We start from the raw sequence: 20,279 nt of genomic DNA on the forward strand, positions 1-20,279 counted from the left end.
AACTTGTAATATTCTGCCCTAATTTCTTCAATTTTTTACTGGGTTCCTATTGCTCTGAAAAAATTCACACAAGTACTTTCATGTGTTGTTTGCGGCCAGGTAAGGAGGCAAGTCCATAAATAAAATCACAAAAAGAAGATACGGGGTAGAAAAGCCAGGACGTTTTGTTTTTGGAAAACCAGCTTTGTTCACTCTGGGTCTGGGAATTACAACGCCTTACTCCTTCGGTATTTTAGTCTGAAATATTCACCAGACACTCCTCACTGTGTCTACTGAGTTTTGGCGTAGATTTGAGCCCCAGATTCCTCCCACAAGATTGGCAATAATCTTTTCATTCATCACTGCCGGGGCTGAAAGGACGGATCATTTGTGTGTGAAACTGTTTGATTTTTTTCCTAGGTGAATACTGATCCGTTTGACCTGAAATCTGTCGCGTTTTGTCCCAAATTCAGTCGAGGTTCTTACGTGGAATTTCAGGAAAAAACTATCTCGGGACAATTTTTCAGAAATTTTTTGCAAAACCAAGGCTATCATCCTCTACCGAAACTTGTGAAATTCTGCCCTACTTTCTGCAATTTTTTTCTGGGTCGGTATTGCGCTAAAAAAATTCACACAAGTACTTTCATATGTTGTTTGCGTGCAGGTAAGGAGGCACGTCCATAAACAAATTAAAAAAAGAAGATACGGGGTAGAAAAGCCAGGACGTTTTGTTTTCGGAAAACCAGTTTTGTTCAGTCTGGGTCTGGGAATTACTACGCCTTACTCCTTGGGTATTTTGGTCTGAAATTTTTACCAGACATTCCTCACTGTGTGTGCTGAGTTTTGGCGTAGATTTGAGCCCCAGATTCCTCCCACAAGATTGGCAATAAATTTTTCATTCATAATTACCAGGGCAGGAAGGACGGATCGTTTGTGTGTGAAACTGTTTGATTTTTTTCCTAGGTGAATACTCATCCGTTTGACCTGAAATCTGTCGCGTTTTGTCCCAAATTCAGTCGAGGTTCTTACGTGGAATTTCAGGAAAAAACTATTTCGGGACAATTTTTCAGAAATTTTGTGCAAAACCAAGGCTATCCTCTACCGAAACTTGTGAAATTCTGCTCTGCTCTCAGCAATTTTTTCTGGGTCCGTATTGCCTTGAAAAAATTCATACAAGGACTTTCATGTGTTGTTTGCGGCCAGGTAAGGAGGCACGTCCATAAAAAAAATCACAAAAAGATGATACGGGGTAGAAAAGCCAGGACGTTTTGTTTTCGGAAAACCAGTTTTGTTCACTCTGGGTCTGGGAATTACTACGCCTTACTCATTGGGTATTTTGGTCCAAAATTTTTACCAGACATTCCTCACTGTGTGTGCTGAGTTTTGGCGTAGATTTGAGCCCAGATTTCTCCCACAAGATTGGCAATAAATTTTTCATTCATCACTGCCAGGGAAGGAAGGACGGATCGTTTGTGTGTGAAACTGTTTGATTTTTTTCCTAGGTGAATACTCATACGTTTAACCTAAAATCTATCGCGTTTTGTCCCAAATTCAGTCGAGGTTCTTACATGGAATTTCAGGAAAAAACTTATTTTGGGACAATTTTTCAGAAATTTTGTGCAAAACCAAGGCTATCCTCTACCGAAACTTGTGAAATTCTGCCCTGCTTTCTGCAATTTTTTTCTGGGTCCGTATTACGCTGAAAAAATTCACACAAGCACTTTCATGTGTTGTTTGCGGCCAGGTAAGGAGGCACGTCCATAAAAAAATCACAAAAAGAAGATACGGGGTAGAAAAGCCAGGACGTTTTGTTTTCGGAAAACCAGTTTTGTGCACTCTGGGTCTGGGAATTACTACGCCTTACTCCTTGGGTATTTTGGTCCAAAATTTTTACCAGACATTCCTCACTGTGTCTGCTGAGTTTTGGCGTAGATTTGAGCCCAGATTCCTCCCACAAGATTGGCAATAAATTTTCATTCATCACTGCCAGGGCACAAAGGACGGATCGTTTCTGTGTGAAACTGTTTGATTTTTTTCCTAGGTGAATACTCATCCGTTTGACCTGAAATCTGTCGCGTTTTGTCCCAAATTCAGTTGAGGTTCTTACGTGGAATTTCAGGAAAAAACTATTTCGGGACAATTTTTCAGAAATTTTGTGCAAAACCAAGGCTATCCTCTACCGAAACTTGTGAAATTTTGCCCTGCTTTCTGCAATTTTTTTCTAGGTCCGTATTGCGCTGAAAAAATTCACACAAGCACTTTCATGTGTTGTTTGCGGCCATGTAAGGAGGCACGTCCATAAAAAAATCACAAAAAGAAGATACGGGGTAGAAAGGCCAGGACGTTTTGTTTTCGGAAAACCAGTTTTGTTCACTCTGGGTCTGGGAATTACTACGCCTTACTCCTTGGGTATTTTGGTCCGAAATTTTTACCAGACATTCCTCACTGTGTATGTTGAGTTTTGGCGTAGATTTTAGCCCCAGACTCCACCCACAAGATTGGCAATAAATTTTTCATTCATCACTGCCAGGGCAGGAAGGACGGATCGTTTGTGTGTGAAACTGTTTGAGTTTTTTCCTAGGTGAATACTCATCCGTTTGACCTGAAATCTGTCGCGTTTTGTCCCAAATTCAGTCGAGGTTCTTACGTGGAATTTCAGGAAAAAACTATTTCGGGACAATTTTTCAGAAATTTTGTGCAAAACCAAGGCTATCCTCTACCGAAACTTGTGAAATTCTGCCCTGCTTTCTGCAATTTTTTTCTCGGTCCGTATTGCGCTGAAACAATTCACACAAGCACTTTCATGTGTTGTTTCGGCCAGGTAAGGAGGCACGTCCATAAAAAAATCACAAAAAGAAGATACGGGGTAGAAAAGCCAGGACGTTTTGTTTTCGAAAAACCAGTTTTGTGCACTCTGGGTCTGGGAATTACTACGCCTTACTCCTTGGGTATTTTGGTCCAAAATTTTTACCAGACATTCCTCACTGTGTGTGCTGAGTTTTGGCGTAGATTTGAGCCCAGATTCCTCCCACAAGATTGGCAATAAATTTTCATTCATCACTGCCTGGGCACAAAGGACGGATCGTTTCTGTGTGAAACTGTTTGATTTTTTTCCTAGGTGAATACTCATCCGTTTGACCTGAAATCTGTCGCGTTTTGTCCCAAATTCAGTTGAGGTTCTTACGTGGAATTTCAGGAAAAAACTATTTCGGGACAATTTTTCAGAAATTTTGTGCAAAACCAAGGCTATCCTCTACCGAAACTTGTGAAATTTTGCCCTGCTTTCTGCAATTTTTTTCTGGGTCCGTATTGCACTGAAAAAATTCACACAAGCACTTTCATGTGTTGTTTGCGGCCATGTAAGGAGGCACGTCCATAAAAAAATCACAAAAAGAATATACGGGGTAGAAAGGCCAGGACGTTTTGTTTTCGGAAAACCAGTTTTGTTCACTCTGGGTCTGGGAATTACTACGCCTTACTCCTTGGGTATTTTGGTCCGAAATTTTTACCAGACATTCCTCACTGTGTGTGCTGAGTTTTGGCGTAGATTTGAGCCAAGATTCCTCCCACAAGATTGGCAATAAATTTTCATTCATCACTGCCAGGGCAGAAAGGACAGATCGTTTGTGTGTGAAACTGTTTGATTTTTTTCCTAGGTGAATACTGATCCGTTTGACCTGAAATCTGTCGCGTTTTGTCCGAAATTCAGTCGAGGTTCTTACGTGGAATTTCAGGAAAAAACTATTTCGGGACAATTTTTCAGAAATTTTGTGCAAAACCAAGGCTATCCTCTACCGAAACTTGTGAAATTCTGCCCTGCTTTCTGCAATTTTTTTCTGGGTCCGTATTGCGCTAAAAAAATTCACACAAGCACTTTCATGTGTTGTTTGCAGCCAGGTAAGGAGGCACGTCGATAAAAAAATCACAAAAAGAAGATACGGGGTAGAAAGGCCAGGACGTTTTGTTTTCGGAAAACCAGTTTTGTTCACTCTGGGTCTGGGAATTACTACGCCTTACTCCTTGGGTATTTTGGTCCGAAATTTTTACCAGACATTCCTCACTGTGTATGTTGAGTTTTGGCGTAGATTTTAGCCCCAGACTCCTCCCACAAGATTGGCAATAAATTTTTCATTCATCACTGCCAGGGCAGGAAGGACGGATCCTTTGTGTGTGAAACTGTTTGAGTTTTTTCCTAGGTGAATACTCATCCGTTTGACCTGAAATCTGTCGCGTTTTGTCCCAAATTCAGTCGAGGTTCTTACGTGAAATTTCAGGAAAAAACTATTTCGGGACAATTTTTCAGAAATTTTGTGCAAAACCAAGGCTATCCTCTACCGAAACTTGTGAAATTCCGCCCTACTTTCTGCAATTTTTTTCTCGGTCCGTATTGCGCTGAAACAATTCACACAAGCACTTTCATGTGTTGTTTCGGCCAGGTAAGGAGGCACGTCCATAAAAAAATCACAAAAAGAAGATACGGGGTAGAAAGGCCAGGACGTTTTGTTTTCGGAAAACCAATTTTGTTCACTCTGGGTCTGGGAATTACTACGCCTTACTCCTTGGGTATTTTGGTCCGAAATTTTTACCAGACATTCCTCTCTGTGTGTGCTGAGTTTTGGCTTAGATTTGAGCCCAGATTCCTCCCACAAGATTGGCAATAAATTTTCATTCAGCACTGCCAGGGCAGAAAGGACGGATCCTTTGTGTGTGAAACTGTTTGATTTTTTTCCTAGGTGAATACTCATCCGTTTGACCTGAAATCTGTCGCGTTTTGTCCCAAATTCAGTCGAGGTTCTTACGTGGAATTTCAGGAAAAAACTATTTCGGGACAATTTTTCAGAAATTTTGTGCAAAACCAAGGCTATCCTCTACCGAAACTTGTGAAATTCTGCCCTGCTTTCTGCAATTTTTTTCTGGGTCCGTATTGCGCTGAAAAAATTCACACAAGTACTTTCATGTGTTGTTTGCGGCCAGGTAAGGAGGCACGTCCATAAAAAAATCACAAAAAGAAGATACGGGGTAGAAAGGCCAGGACGTTTTGTTTTCGGAAAACCAGTTTTGTTCACTCTGGGTCTGGGAATTACTACGCCTTACTCCTTGGGTATTTTGGTCCGAAATTTTTACCAGACATTCCTCACTGTGTATGTTGAGTTTTGGCGTAGATTTTAGCCCCAGACTCCTCCCACAAGATTGGCAATAAATTTTTCATTCATCACTGCCAGGGCAGGAAGGACGGATCGTTTGTGTGTGAAACTGTTTGAGTTTTTTCCTAGGTGAATACTCATCCGTTTGACCTGAAATCTGTCGCGTTTTGTCCCAAATTCAGTCGAGGTTCTTACGTGGAATTTCAGGAAAAAACTATTTCGGGACAATTTTTCAGAAATTTTGTGCAAAACCAAGGCTATCCTCTACCGAAACTTGTGAAATTCTGCCCTGCTTTCTGCAATTTTTTTCTTGGTCCGTATTGCGCTGAAACAATTCACACAAGCACTTTCATGTGTTGTTTCGGCCAGGTAAGGAGGCACGTCCATAAAAAAATCACAAAAAGAAGATACGGGGTAGAAAAGCCAGGACGTTTTGTTTTCGGAAAACCAGTTTTGTGCACTCTAGGTCTGGGAATTACTACGCCTTACTCCTTGGGTATTTTGGTCCAAAATTTTTACCAGACATTCCTCACTGTGTGTGCTAAGTTTTGGCGTAGATTTGAGCCCAGATTCCTCCCACAAGATTGGCAATAAATTTTCATTCATCACTGCCTGGGCACAAAGGACGGATCGTTTGTGTGTGAAACTGTTTGATTTTTTTCCTAGGTGAATACTCATCCGTTTGACCTGAAATCTGTCGCGTTTTGTCCCAAATTCAGTCGAGGTTCTTACGTGGAATTTCAGGAAAAAACTATTTCGGGACAATTTTTCAGAAATTTTGTGCAAAACCAAGGCTATCCTCTACCGAAACTTGTGAAATTCTGCTCTGCTCTCTGCAATTTTTTCTGGGTCCGTATTGCCTTGAAAAAATTCATACAAGGACTTTCATGTGTTGTTTGCGGCCAGGTAAGGAGGCACGTCCATAAAAAAAATCACAAAAAGATGATACGGGGTAGAAAAGCCAGGACGTTTTGTTTTCGGAAAACCAGTTTTGTTCACTTTGGGTCTGGGAATTACTACGCCTTACTCCTTGGGTATTTTGGTCCGAAATTTTTACCAGACATTCCTCACTGTGTATGTTGAGTTTTGGCGTAGATTTGAGCCCCAGACTCCTCCCACAAGATTGGCAATAAATTTCTCATTCATCACTGCCAGGGCAGGAAGGACGGATCGTTTGTGTGTGAAACTGTTTGAGTTTTTTCCTAGGTGAATACTCATCCGTTTGACCTGAAATCTGTCGCGTATTGTCCCAAATTTAGTCGAGGTTCTTACGTGGAATTTCAGGAAAAAACTATTTTGGGATAATTTTTCAGAAATTATGTGCAAAACCGAGGCTATCCTCTACCGAAACTTGTGAAATTCTGCCCTGCTTTCTGCAATTTTTTTCTGGGTCCGTATTGCGCTGAAAAATTTCACACAAGGACTTTTATGTGTTGTTTGCGGCCAGGTAAGGAGGCACGTCCATAAAAAAATCACAAAAAGAAGATACGGGGTAGAAAGGCCAGGACGTTTTGTTTTCGGAAAACCAGTTTTGTTCACTCTGGGTCTGAGAATTACTACGCCTTACTCCTTGGGTATTTTGTTCCGAAATTTTTACCAGACATTCCTCACTGTGTGTGCTGAGTTTTGGCGTAGATTTGAGCCCAGATTCCTCCCACAAGATTGGCAATAAATTTTCATTCATCACTGCCAAGGCAGAAAGGACGGATCGTTTGTGTGTGAAACTGTTTGATTTTTTTCCTAGGTGAATACTCATCCGTTTGACCTGAAATCTGTCGCGTTTTGTCCCAAATTCAGTCGAGGTTCTTACGTGGAATTTCAGGAAAAAACTATTTCGGGACAATTTTTCAGAAATTTTGTGCAAACCCAAGGCTATCCTCTACCGAAACTTGTGAAATTCTGCCCTGCTTTCTGCAATTTTTTTCTGGGTCCGTATTGCATTGAAAAAATTCACACAAGCAATTTCATGTGTTGTTTGCGGCCAGGTAAGGAGGCACGTCGATAAAAAAATCACAAAAAGAAGATACGGGGTAGAAAGGCCAAGACGTTTTGTTTTCGGAAAACCAGTTTTGTTCACTCTGGGTCTGGGAATTACTACGCCTTACTCCTTGGGTATTTTGGTCCGACATTTTTACCAGACATTCCTCACTGTGTGTGCTGAGTTTTGGCGTAGATTTGAGCCCCAGATTCCTCCCACAAGATTGGCAATAAATTTTTCATTCATAATTACCAGGGCAGGAAGGACGGATCGTTTGTGTGTGAAACTGTTTGATTTTTTTCCTAGGTGAATACTCATCCGTTTGACCTGAAATCTGTCGCGTTTTGTCCCAAATTCAGTCGAGGTTCTTACGTGGAATTTCAGGAAAAAACTATTTCGGGACAATTTTTCAGAAATTTTGTGCAAAACCAAGGCTATCCTCTACCGAAACTTGTGAAATTCTGCTCTGCTCTCTGCAATTTTTTCTGGGTCCGTATTGCCTTGAAAAAATTCATACAAGGACTTTCATGTGTTGTTTGCGGCCAGGTAAGGAGGCACGTCCATAAAAAAAATCACAAAAAGATGATACGGGGTAGAAAAGCCAGGACGTTTTGTTTTCGGAAAACCAGTTTTGTTCACTCTGGGTCTGGGAATTACTACGCCTTACTCCTTGGGTATTTTGGGCCGAAATTTTTACCAGACATTCCTCACTGTGTATGTTGAGTTTTGGCGTAGATTTGAGCCCCAGACTCCTCCCACAAGATTGGCAATAAATTTTTCATTCATCACTGCCAGGGCAGGAAGGACGGATCGTTTGTGTGTGAAACTGTTTGAGTTTTTTCCTAGGTGAATACTCATCCGTTTAACCTGAAATCTGTCGCGTATTGTCCCAAATTTAGTCGAGGTTCTTACGTGGAATTTCAGGAAAAAACTATTTTGGGATAATTTTTCAGAAATTATGTGCAAAACCAAGGCTATCCTCTACCGAAACTTGTGAAATTCTGCCCTGCTTTCTGCAATTTTTTTCTGGGTCCGTATTGCGCTGAAAAAATTCACACAAGGACTTTTATGTGTTGTTTGCGGCCAGGTAAGGAGGCACGTCCATAAAAAAATCACAAAAAGAAGATACGGGGTAGAAAGGCCAGGACGTTTTGTTTTCGGAAAACCAGTTTTGTTCACTCTGGGTCTGAGAATTACTACGCCTTACTCCTTGGGTATTTTGGTCCGAAATTTTTACCAGACATTCCTCACTGTGTGTGCTGAGTTTTGGCGTAGATTTGAGCCCAGATTCCTCCCACAAGATTGGCAATAAATTTTCATTCATCACTGCCAAGGCAGAAAGGACGGATCGTTTGTGTGTGAAACTGTTTGATTTTTTTCCTAGGTGAATACTCATCCGTTTGACCTGAAATCTGTCGCGTTTTGTCCCAAATTCAGTCGAGGTTCTTACGTGGAATTTCAGGAAAAAACTATTTCGGGACAATTTTTCAGAAATTTTGTGCAAAACCAAGGCTATCATCCTCTACCGAAACTTGTGAAATTCTGCCCTGCTTTCTGCAATTTTTTTCTGGGTCCGTATTGCGCTGAAAAAATTCACACAAGCACTTTCATGTGTTGTTTGCGGCCAGGTAAGGAGGCACGTCCATAAAAAAATCACAAAAAGAAGATACGGGGTAGAAAGGCCAGGACGTTTTGTTTTCGGAAAACCAGTTTTGTTCACTCTGGGTCTGGGAATTACTACGCCTTACTCCTTGGGTATTTTGGTCCGAAATTTTTACCAGACATTCCTCACTGTGTGTGCTGAGTTTTGGAGTAGATTTGAGCCCAGATTCTTCCCACAAGATTGGCAATAAATTTTCATTCATCACTGCCAGGGCAGAAAGGACGGATCGTTTCTGTGTGAAACTGTTTGATTTTTTTCCTAGGTGAATACTCATCCGTTTGACCTGAAATCTGTCGCGTTTTGTCCCAAATTCAGTCGAGGTTCTTACGTGGAATTTCAGGAAAAAACTATTTCGGGACAATTTTTCAGAAATTTTGTGCAAACCCAAGGCTATCCTCTACCGAAACTTGTGAAATTCTGCCCTGCTTTCTGCAATTTTTTTCTGGGTCCGTATTGCATTGAAAAAATTCACACAAGCAATTTCATGTGTTGTTTGCGGCCAGGTAAGGAGGCACGTCGATAAAAAAATTACAAAAAGAAGATACGGGGTAGAAAGGCCAGGACGTTTTGTTTTCGGAAAACCAGTTTTGTTCACTCTGGTTCTGGGAATTACTACGCCTTACTCCTTGGGTATTTTGGTCCGACATTTTTACCAGACATTCCTCACTGTGTGTGCTGAGTTTTGGCGTAGATTTGAGCCCAGATTCCTCCCACAAGATTGGCAATAAATTTTCATTCAGCACTGCCAGTGCAGAAAGGACGGATCCTTTGTGTGTGAAACTGTTTGATTTTTTTCCTAGGTGAATACTCATCCGTTTGACCTGAAATCTGTCGCGTTTTGTCCCAAATTCAGTCGAGGTTCTTACGTGGAATTTCAGGAAAAAACTATTTCGGGACAATTTTTCAGAAATTTTGTGCAAACCCAAGGCTATCCTCTACAGAAACTTGTGATATTCTGCCCTGCTTTATGCAATTTTTTTCTGGGTCCGTATTGCAATGAAAAAATTCACACAAGTACTTTCATGTGTTGTTTGCGGCCAGGTAAGGAGGCACGTCCATAAAAAAATCACAAAAAGAAGATACGGGGTAGAAAAGCCAGGACGTTTTGTTTTCGGAAAACCAGTTTTGTTCACTCTGGGTCTGGGAATTACTACGCCTTACTCCTTGGGTATTTTGGTCCGAAATTTTTACCAGACATTCCTCACTGTGTCTGCTGAGTTTTTGCGTGGATTTGAGCCCCAGATTCCTCCCACAAGATTGGCAATAAATTTTTCATTCATCACTGCCAGGGCAGAAAGGACGGATCCTTTGTGTGTGAAACTGTTTGATTTTTTCCTAGGTGAATACTCATCCTTATGACCTAAAATCTGTCTCGTTTTGTCCCAAATTCAGTCGAGGTTCTTACGTGGAATTTCAGGAAAAAACTATTTCGGGACAATTTTTCAGAAATTTTGTGCAAAACCAAGGCTATCCTCTACCAAAACTTGTGAAATTCTGCCCTGCTTTCTGCAATTTTTTTCTGGGTCCGTATTGCGCTGAAAAAATTCACACAAGCACTTTCATGTGTTGTTTGCGGCCAGGTAAGGAGGCACGTCCATAAAAAAATCACAAAAAGAAGATACGGGGTAGAAAAGCCAGGACGTTTTGTTTTCGGAAAACCAGTTTTGTTCACTCTGGGTCTGGGAATTACTACGCCTTACTCCTTGGGTATTTTGGTCCGAAATTTTTACCAGACATTCCTCACTGTGTCTGCTGAGTTTTTGCGTGGATTTGAGCCCCAGATTCCTCCCACAAGATTGGCAATAAATTTTTCATTCATCACTGCCAGGGCAGAAAGGACGGATCCTTTGTGTGTGAAACTGTTTGATTTTTTCCTAGGTGAATACTCATCCTTATGACCTAAAATCTGTCTCGTTTTGTCCCAAATTCAGTCGAGGTTCTTACGTGGAATTTCAGGAAAAAACTATTTCGGGACAATTTTTCAGAAATTTTGTGCAAAACCAAGGCTATCCTCTACCAAAACTTGTGAAATTCTGCCCTGCTTTCTGCAATTTTTTTCTGGGTCCGTATTGCGCTGAAAAAATTCACACAAGCACTTTCATGTGTTGTTTGCGGCCAGGTAAGGAGGCACGTCCATAAAAAAATCACAAAAAGAAGATACGGGGTAGAAAAGCCAGGACGTTTTGTTTTCGGAAAACCAGTTTTGTTCACTCTGGGTCTGGGAATTACTACGCCTTACTCCTTGGGTATTTTGGTCCGAAATTTTTACCAGACATTCCTCACTGTGTGTGCTGAGTTTTGGCGTACATTTGAGCCCAGATTCCTCCCACAAGATTGGCAATAAATTTTCATTCATCACTGCCAGGGCAGAAAGGACGGATCCTTTGTGTGTGAAACTGTTTGATTTTTTTCCTAGGTGAATACTCATCCGTTCGACCTGAAATCTGTCGCGTTTTGTCCCAAATTCAGTCGAGGTTCTTACGTGGAATTTCAGGAAAAAACTATTTCGGGACAATTTTTCAGAAATTTTGTGCAAAACCAAGGCTATCCTCTACCGAAACTTGTGAAATTCTGCCCTACTTTCTGCAATTTTTTTCTGGGTTCGTATTGCATTGAAAAAATTCACACAAGCAATTTCATGTGATGTTTGCGGCCAGGTAAGGAGGCACGTCCATAAAAAAATCACAAAAAGAAGATACGGGGTAGAAAAGCCAGGATGTTTTGTTTTCGGAACACCAGTTTTGTTCACTCTGGGTCTGGGAATTACTACGCCTTACTCCTTGGGTATTTTGGTCCGAAATTTTTACCAGACATTCCTCACTGTGTGTGCTGAGTTTTGGCGTACATTTGAGCCCAGATTCTTCCCACAAGATTGGCAATAAATTTTCATTCATCACTGCCAGGGCAGAAAGGACGGATCGTTTCTGTGTGAAACTGTTTGATTTTTTTCCTAGGTGAATACTCATCCGTTTGACCTGAAATCTGTCGCGTTTTGTCCCAAATTCCGTCGAGGTTCTTACGTGGAATTTCAGGAAAAAACTATTTCGGGACAATTTTTCAGAAATTTTGTGCAAAACCAAGGCTATCCTCTACCGAAACTTGTGAAATTCTGCCCTGCTTTCTGCACTTTTTTTCTCGGTCCGTATTGCGCTGAAACAATTCACACAAGCACTATCATGTGTTGTTTCGGCCAGGTAAGGAGGCACGTCCATAAAAAAATCACAAAAAGAAGATACGGGGTAGAAAGGCCAGGACGTTTTGTTTTCGGAAAACCAGTTTTGTTCACTCTGGGTCTGGGAATTACTACGCCTTACTCCTTGGGTATTTTGGTCCGAAATTTTTACCAGAAATTCCTCACTGTGTGTGCTGAGTTTTGGCGTAGATTTGAGCCAAGATTCCTCCCACAAGAATGGCAATAAATTTTCATTCATCACTGCCAGGGCAGAAAGGACGGATCCTTTGTGTGTGAAACTGTTTGATTTTTTTTCTAGGTGAATACTCATCCGTTTGACCTGAAATCTGTCGCGTTTTGTCCCAAATTCAGTCGAGGTTCTTCCGTGGAATTTCAGGAAAAAACTATTTCGGGACAATTTTTCAGAAATTTTGTGCAAACCCAAGGCTATCCTTTATCGAAACTTGTGAAATTCTGCCCTGCTTTCTGCAATTTTTTTCTGGGTCCGTATTGCAATGAAAAAATTCACACAAGTACTTTCATGTGTTGTTTGCGGCCAGGTAAGGAGGCACGTCCATAAAAAAATCACAAAAAGAAGATACGGGGTAGAAAAGCCAGGACGTTTTGTTTTCGGAAAACCAGTTTTGTTCACTCTGGGTCTGGGAATTACTACGCCTTACTCCTTGGGTATTTTGGTCCGAAATTTTTACCAGACATTCCTCACTGTGTCTGCTGAGTTTTTGCGTGGATTTGAGCCCCAGATTCCTCCCACAAGATTGGCAATAAATTTTTCATTCATCACTGCCAGGGCAGAAAGGACGGATCCTTTGTGTGTGAAACTGTTTGATTTTTTCCTAGGTGAATACTCATCCTTATGACCTAAAATCTGTCTCGTTTTGTCCCAAATTCAGTCGAGGTTCTTACGTGGAATTTCAGGAAAAAACTATTTCGGGACAACTTTTCAGAAATTTTGTGCAAAACCAAGGCTATCCTCTACCGAAACTTGTGAAATTCTGCCCTGTTTTCTGCAATTTTTTTCTGGGTCCGTATTGCGCTAAAAAAATTCACACAAGTACTTTCATGTGTTGTTTGCGGCCAGGTATGGAGGCACGTCGATAAAAAAATTACAAAAAGAAGATACGGGGTAGAAAAGCCAGGACGTTTTGTTTTCAGAAAACCAGTTTTGTTCACTCTGGGTCTGGGAATTACTACGCCTTACTCCTTGGGTATTTTGGACCGAAATTTTTACCAGACATTGCTCACTGTGTCTGCTGAGTTTTGGCGTAGATTTGAGCCCCAGATTTCTCCCACAAGATTGGCAATAAATTTTTCATTCATCACTGCCAGGGCAGAAAGGACGGATCGTTTGTGTGTGAAACTGTTTGATTTTTTTCCTGGGTGAATACTCATCCGTTTGACCTGAAATCTGTCGCGTTTTGTCCCAAATGCAGTCGAGGTTCTTTCGTGGAATTTCTGTAAAAAACTATTTCGGGAAAACTTTTCAGAAATTTTCTGCAAAACCAAGGATATCCTCTACCCAAACTTGTGAAATTTTGCCCTACTTTCTGAAATTTTTTTTTGGGTCCGTATTGCGCTGAAAAAATTCACACAAGTACTTTCATGTGTTGTTTGCGGCCAGGTAAGGAGGCACGTCCATAAAAAAATCACAAAAAGAAGATACGGGGTAGAAAAGCCAGGACGTTTTGTTTTTGGAAAACCAGTATTGTTCACTCTGGGTCTGGGATTTACTACACCTTACTCCTTGGCTATTTTCGTCCGAAATTTTTACCAGACATTGCTCACTGTGTATGCTGAGTTTTGGCGTAGATTTGAGCCCCAGATTCCTCCCACAAGATTGGCAATAAATTTTTCATTCATCACTGCCAGGGCTGAAAGGACGGATCGTTTGTGTGTGAAACTGTTTGATTTTTTCCTAGGTGAATACTCATCCGTTTGACCTGAAATCTGTCGCGTTTTGTCCCATATTCAGTCCAGGTTCTTACGTGGAATTTCTGGAAAAAACTATTTAGGGAAAACTTTTCAGAAATTTTGTGCAAAACCAAGGCTATCCTCTACCGAAACTTGTGAAATTCTGCCCCACTTTCTGCAATTTTTTTCTGGGTCCGTATTGCGCTGAAAAAATTCACACATGTACTTTCACGTGTTGTTTGCGGCCAGGTAAGGAGGCACGTCCATAAAAAAATCACAAAAAGAAGATACGGGGTAGAAAAGCAAGGACGTTTTGCTTTCGGAAAACCATTTTTGTTCACTCTGGGTCTGGGAATTACTTTGCCTTACTCCTTGGGTATTTTGTTCCGAAATTTTTACCAGACATTCCTCACTGTGTCTGCTGAGTTTTGGCGTAGATTTGAGCCCCAGATTCCTCCCACAAGATTGGCAATAAATTTTTCATTCATCACTGCCAGGGCTGAAAGGACGGATCGTTTGTGTGTGAAACTGTTTGATTTTTTTCCTAGGTGAATACTCATCCGTTTGACCTGAAATCTATCGCGTTTTGTCCCATATTCAGTCGAGGTTCTTACGTGGAATTTTTGGAAAAAACTATTTCGGGAAAACTTTTCAGAAATTTTGTCCAAAACCAAGGCTATCCTCTACCGAAACTTGTGAAATTCTGCCCCACTTTCTGCAATTTTTTTCTGGGTCGGTATTGCGCTGAAAAAATTCACACATGTACTTTCACATGTTGTTTGCGGTCAGGTAAGGAGGCACGTCCATAAAAAAATCACAAAAAGAAGATACGGGGTAGAAAAGCCAGGACGTTTTGTTTTCGGAAAACCAGTTTTGTTCACTCTGGCTCTGGGAATTACTTCGCCTTACTCCTTGGGTATTTTGGTCCGAAATTTTTACCAAACATTGCTCACTGTGTATGCTGAGTTTTGGCGTAGATTTGAGCCCCAGATTCCTCCCACAAGATTGGCAATAAATTTTTCATTCATCACTGCCAGGGTAGAAAGGATGGATCGTTTGTGTGTGAAACTGTTTGATTTTTTCCTAGGTGAATACTCATCCTTTTGACCTAAAATCTGTCTCGTTTTGTCCCAAATTCAGTCGAGGTTCTTACGTGGAATTTCAGGAAAAAAACTATTTCGGGACAACTTTTCAGAAATTTTGTGCAAAACCAAGGCTATCCTCTACCGAAACATGTGAAATTCTGCCCTGCTTTCTGCAATTTTTTTCTGGGTCCGTATTGCACTGAAAAAATTCACACAAGTACTTTCATGTGTTGTTTGCGGCCAGGTAAGGAGGCACGTCGATAAAAAAATCACAAAAAGAAGATACGGGGTAGAAAAGCCAGGACGTTTTGTTTTCGGAAAACCAGTTTTGTTCACTCTGGGTCTCGGAATTACTACGCCTTACTCCTTGGGTATTTTTGGTCCGAAATTTTTACCAGACATTCCTCACTGTGTCTGCTGATTTTTGGCGTAGATTTGAGCCCCAGATTCCTCCCACAAGATTTGCAATAAATATTTCATTCATCACTGCCAGGATAGAAAGGACGGATCGTTTGTGTGTGAAACTGTTTGATATTTTTCCTAGGTGAATACTCATCCTTTTAACCTAAAATCTATCTCGTTTTGTCCCAAATTCAGTCGAGGATCTTACGTGGAATTTCAGGAACAAACTATTTCGGGACAACTTTTCAGAAATTTTGTGCAAAACCAAGGCTATCCTCTACCGAAACTTGTGAAATTCTGCCCTGCTTTCTGCAATTTTTTTCTGGATCCGTATTGCGCTGAAAAAATTCACACAAGTACTTTCTTGTGTTGTTTGCGGCCAGGTAAGGAGACACGTCCATAAAAAAATCACAAAAAGAAGATACGGGGTAGAAAAGCCAGGACGATTTGTTTTCGGAAAACCAGTTTTGTTCACTCTGGGTCTGGGAATTACTACGCCTTACTCCTTGGGTATTTTGGTCCGAAATTTTTACCAGACATTGCTCACTGTGTCTGCTGAGTTTTGGCGTAGATTTGAGCCCCAGATTTCTCCCACAAGATTGGCAATAAATTTTTCATTCATCACTGCCAGGGCAGAAATGATGAATCGTTTGTGTGTGAAACTGTTTGATTTTTTTCCTGGGTGAATACTCTTCCGTTTGACCTGAAATCTGTCGCATTTTGTGCCAAATTCAGTCGAGGTTCTTACTTGGAATTTCAGAAAAAAAAAAAAAAAAAAAACTATTTCGGGACAATTTTTCAGAAATTCTGTGCAAAACCATGGCTATCCTCTACCGAAACTTGTGAAATTCTACCATACTTTCTGCAAAAAAAATTTGGGTCCGTATGGCGCTGAAAAAATTCACACAAGTACTTTCACGTGTTGTTTGCAGCCAGGTAGGGAGGCACGTCCATAAAAAAATCACAAAAAGAAGATACAGGGTAGAATAGCCAGGACGTTTTGTTTTCGGAAAACCAGTTTTGTTCACTCTGGGTACAGGAATTACTACGCCTTACTCATTGGGTATTTTGGTCTGAAATTTTTACCAGACATTCCTCACCGTGTCTACTGAGTTTTGCCGTAGATTTGAGCCCCATATTCCTCCCACAAGATTGGCAATAAATTTTTCATTCATCACTGCCATGGCAGAAAGGACGGATCTTTTGTGTGTGAAACTGTTTGATTTTTTTTCGAGGTGAATACTCATCCGTTGGACCTGAAATATGTCGCCTTTTGTCCCAAATTCAGTCGAGGTTCTTACGTGGAATTTCAGGAAAAAAACTATTTCGGGACAGTTTTTCAAAAATTATATGCAAAACCAAGGCTATCCTCTACCGAAACTTGTGAAATTATGCCCTACTTTCTGCAAAAAAAAATTGGGTCCGTATTGCGCAAAAAATTCACACAAGTACTTCCACGGGTTGTTTGCGGCCAGGTAAGGAGGCACATCCATAAACAAAAATCACAAAAAGAAGATACGGGGTAGAATAGCCAGGACGTTTTGTTTTCGGAAAACCAGTTTTGTTCACTCTGGGTACGGGAATTACTACGCCTTACTCATTGGGTATTTTGGTCTGAAATTTTTACCAGATATTCCTCACCGTGTCTACTGAGTTTTGCCGTATATTTGAGCCCCATATTCCTCCCACAAGATTGGAAATAAATTTTTCATTCATCACTGCCAGGGCAGAAAGGACGGATCTTTTGTGTGTGAAACTGTTTGATTTTTTTTCTAGGTGAATACTCATCCGTTTGACCTGAAATCTGTCGCGTTTTGTCCCAAATTCAGTCGAGGTTCTTACGTGGAATTTCAGGAAAAAACTATTTCGGGACAATTTTTCAGAAATTATTTGCAAAACCAAGGCTATCCACTACCGAAACTTGTGAAATTCTGCCCTACTTTCTGCAAAAAAAAATTTGGGTCCGTATTGCGCTGAAAAAATTCACACAAGTACTTCCACGTGTTGTTTGCAGCCAGGTAAGGAGGCACGTCCATAAAAAAAATCACAAAAAGAAGATACGGGGTGGAAAAGCCAGGACGTTTTGTTTTCGGAAAACCAGTTTTGTTCACTCTGGGTCTGGGAATTACTACGCCTTACTCCTTGGGTATTTTGTTCTAAAATTTTTACCAGACATTCCTCACCGTTTCTACTGAGTTTTGGCGTAGATTTGAGCCCCATATTCGTCCCACAATATTGGCAATAAATATTTCTTTCATCACTGCCAGGGCAGAACGGACGAATCGTTTGTGTGTGAAACTGTTTGATTTATTTCCTGGGTGAATACTCATCCGTTTGACCTGAAATCTGTCGCGTTTTGTGCCAAATTCAGTCGAGGTTCTTACGTGGAATTTCAGGAAAAATCTATTTTGGGACAATTTTTCACAAATTCTGTGCAAAACCAAGGCTATCCTCTACCGAAAGTTGTGAAATTCTTCCCTACTTTCTGCAATTTTTTTCTGGGTCCGTATTGCGCTGAAAAAATTCACACAAGTACTTTCACGTGTTGTTTGCAGCCAGGTAAGGAGGCACGTCCATAAAAAAATAACAAAAAGAAGATACGGGGTAGAAAAGCCATGACGTTTTGTTTTCAGAAAACCAGTTTTGTTCACTCTGGGTCTGGGAATTACTACGCCTTACTCCTTTGGTATTTTGGTCTGAAATTTTTACCAGACATTACTCACTGTGTCTAATGAGTTTTGGCTAAGATTTGAGCCCCAGATTCCTCCCAAAAGTTTGGCAATAAATTTTTCATTCATCACTGCCAGGGCAGAAAGCACGGATCATTTGTGTGTGAAACTGTTTGACTTTTTTCGTAGGTGAATACACATCCGTTTGACCTGAAATCTGTCGCGTTTTGTGCCAAATTCAGTCGAGGTTCTTACGTGGAATTTCAGGAAAAAACTATTTCGGGACAATTTTTCACAAATTCTGTGCAAAACCAAGGCTATCCTCTACCGAAACTTGTGAAATTCTGCCCTACTTTCTGCAATTTTTTTCTCGGTCCGTATTGCGCTGAAAAATTTCACACAAGTACTTTCACGTGTTGTAAAGGTGTAAGAGTTAGTACTCCTTGATAGGGTTTCTTGGAGTGCAAGGTGTGCTGAAATAGGGTTTTTCAGCATTAGTTGTGTTGTTCTTGTAGTGTTCAAGAACTGGTTTGGTTGTAAGTGTTTGATACTGTTTCTTAGTGGATTCCACCTTGGAGTAAGGTGAAACTGGATGTAGCTCTGTATGAGTGAACCGGTATAAAAAAATTGCGTGCCTTTTCTTCTCATTCCAGCACTCATTTTTGGTTTTGCTTAATTCTGTCAAGAACTAAATCTGTTCTTTTGAAATTGAATCTGTTGATTCTGGGATTAATAAAACTGTTTTTCCTGATCTGTTAAAGGTCTCTAATCACAAACAAGGTAGTTGTATACGAAGTCTTAATTGGTTTGTGAACAAATAATCTACTCATTAAAACCTGAGAAAGATTCATTCTCTTTAAAACCTTGTGTTGAATGAATTTGGTTGATTTCTTGGCATAGCTGTATTCTTCATACTCATAAAATCTAACCAATCTGATTCTGTTATAACCCTCTGTTGATTACAATTTTAATTTGAAAAAATTCAAATTGTGTTAGACTGCTCTGAAGAATCAATCTGTTTCATGTAAAAAAACAATATGTTCTTTTGCCTCTGACATACTGAAAATTGTGTGTTCTTACGAAAATTTTATAAGCTCAATTCACCCCTCCCCTCCTGAACTTAGACACTAATAGACCCAACAAATTTTTCAGAAATTCTGTGCAAAACCAAGGTTATCCTCTACCGAAAGTTGTGAAATTTTGCCCTCCTTTCTGCAATTTTTTTCTGGGTCCGTATTGCGCTGAAAAAATTCACACAAGTACTTTCACGTGTTGTTTGCGGCCAGGTAAGGAGGCACGTCCATAAAAAAATCACAAAAAGAAGATACAGGGTAGAAAAGCCAGGACGTTTTGTTTTTAGAAAACCAGTTTTGTTCACTCTGGGTCTGGGAATTACTACGCCTTACTCCTTGGGTATTTTGTTCTGAAATTTTTACCAGAAATTCCTCACTGTGCCTCCTGAGTTTTGGCGTAGATTTGAGCCCCAGATTCCTCCCACAAGATTGGCAATAAATTTTTCATTCATCACTGCCAGGGCAGAAAGGACGGATCGTTTGTGCGTGAAACTGTTTGATTTTTTTCCTGGGTGAATACTCATTCGTTTGACCTGAAATCTGTCGCGTTTTGTCCCAAATTCAGTCGAGGTTCTTACGTGGAATTTCAAGAAAAAAACTATTTCGGGACAATTTTTCAGAAATTATGTGCAAAACCAAGGCTATCCTCTACTGAAACTTGTGAAATTTTGCCCTACTTTCTGCAATTTTTTTCTGGGTCCGTATTGCGCTGAAAAAATTCACAAAAGTACTTTCACATGTTGTTTGCGGCCAGGTAAGGAGGCATGTCCATAAAAAAATCACAAAAAGAAGATACAGGGTAGAAAAGGCAGGACGTTTTGTTTTCGGAAAACCAGTTTTGTTCACTCTGGGTCTGGGAATTACTTCGCCTTACTCCTTGGGTATTTTGGTCTGAAATTTTTACCAGACATTCCTCACTGTGCCTACTGAGTTTTGGCGTAGATTTGAGCCCCAGATTCCTCCCACAAGATTGGCAATAAATTTTTCATTCATCACTGCCAGGGCAGAAAGGACGGATCGTTTGTGTGTGAAACTGTTTGATTTTTTTCCTGGGTGAATACTCATCCGTTTGACCTGAAATCTGTCGCGTTTTGTCCCAAATTCAGTCATGGTTTTTACGTGAAATTTCAGGAAAAACTATTTCTGAAGAATTTTACACACATAAGAGAATAAAAATATCTTCTT

This window comes from Phaseolus vulgaris, chromosome 4 (genome assembly GCF_051622355.1).
Source record: "Phaseolus vulgaris cultivar YP4 chromosome 4, ASM5162235v1, whole genome shotgun sequence".
Lineage (NCBI taxonomy): Eukaryota > Viridiplantae > Streptophyta > Magnoliopsida > Fabales > Fabaceae > Phaseolus > Phaseolus vulgaris.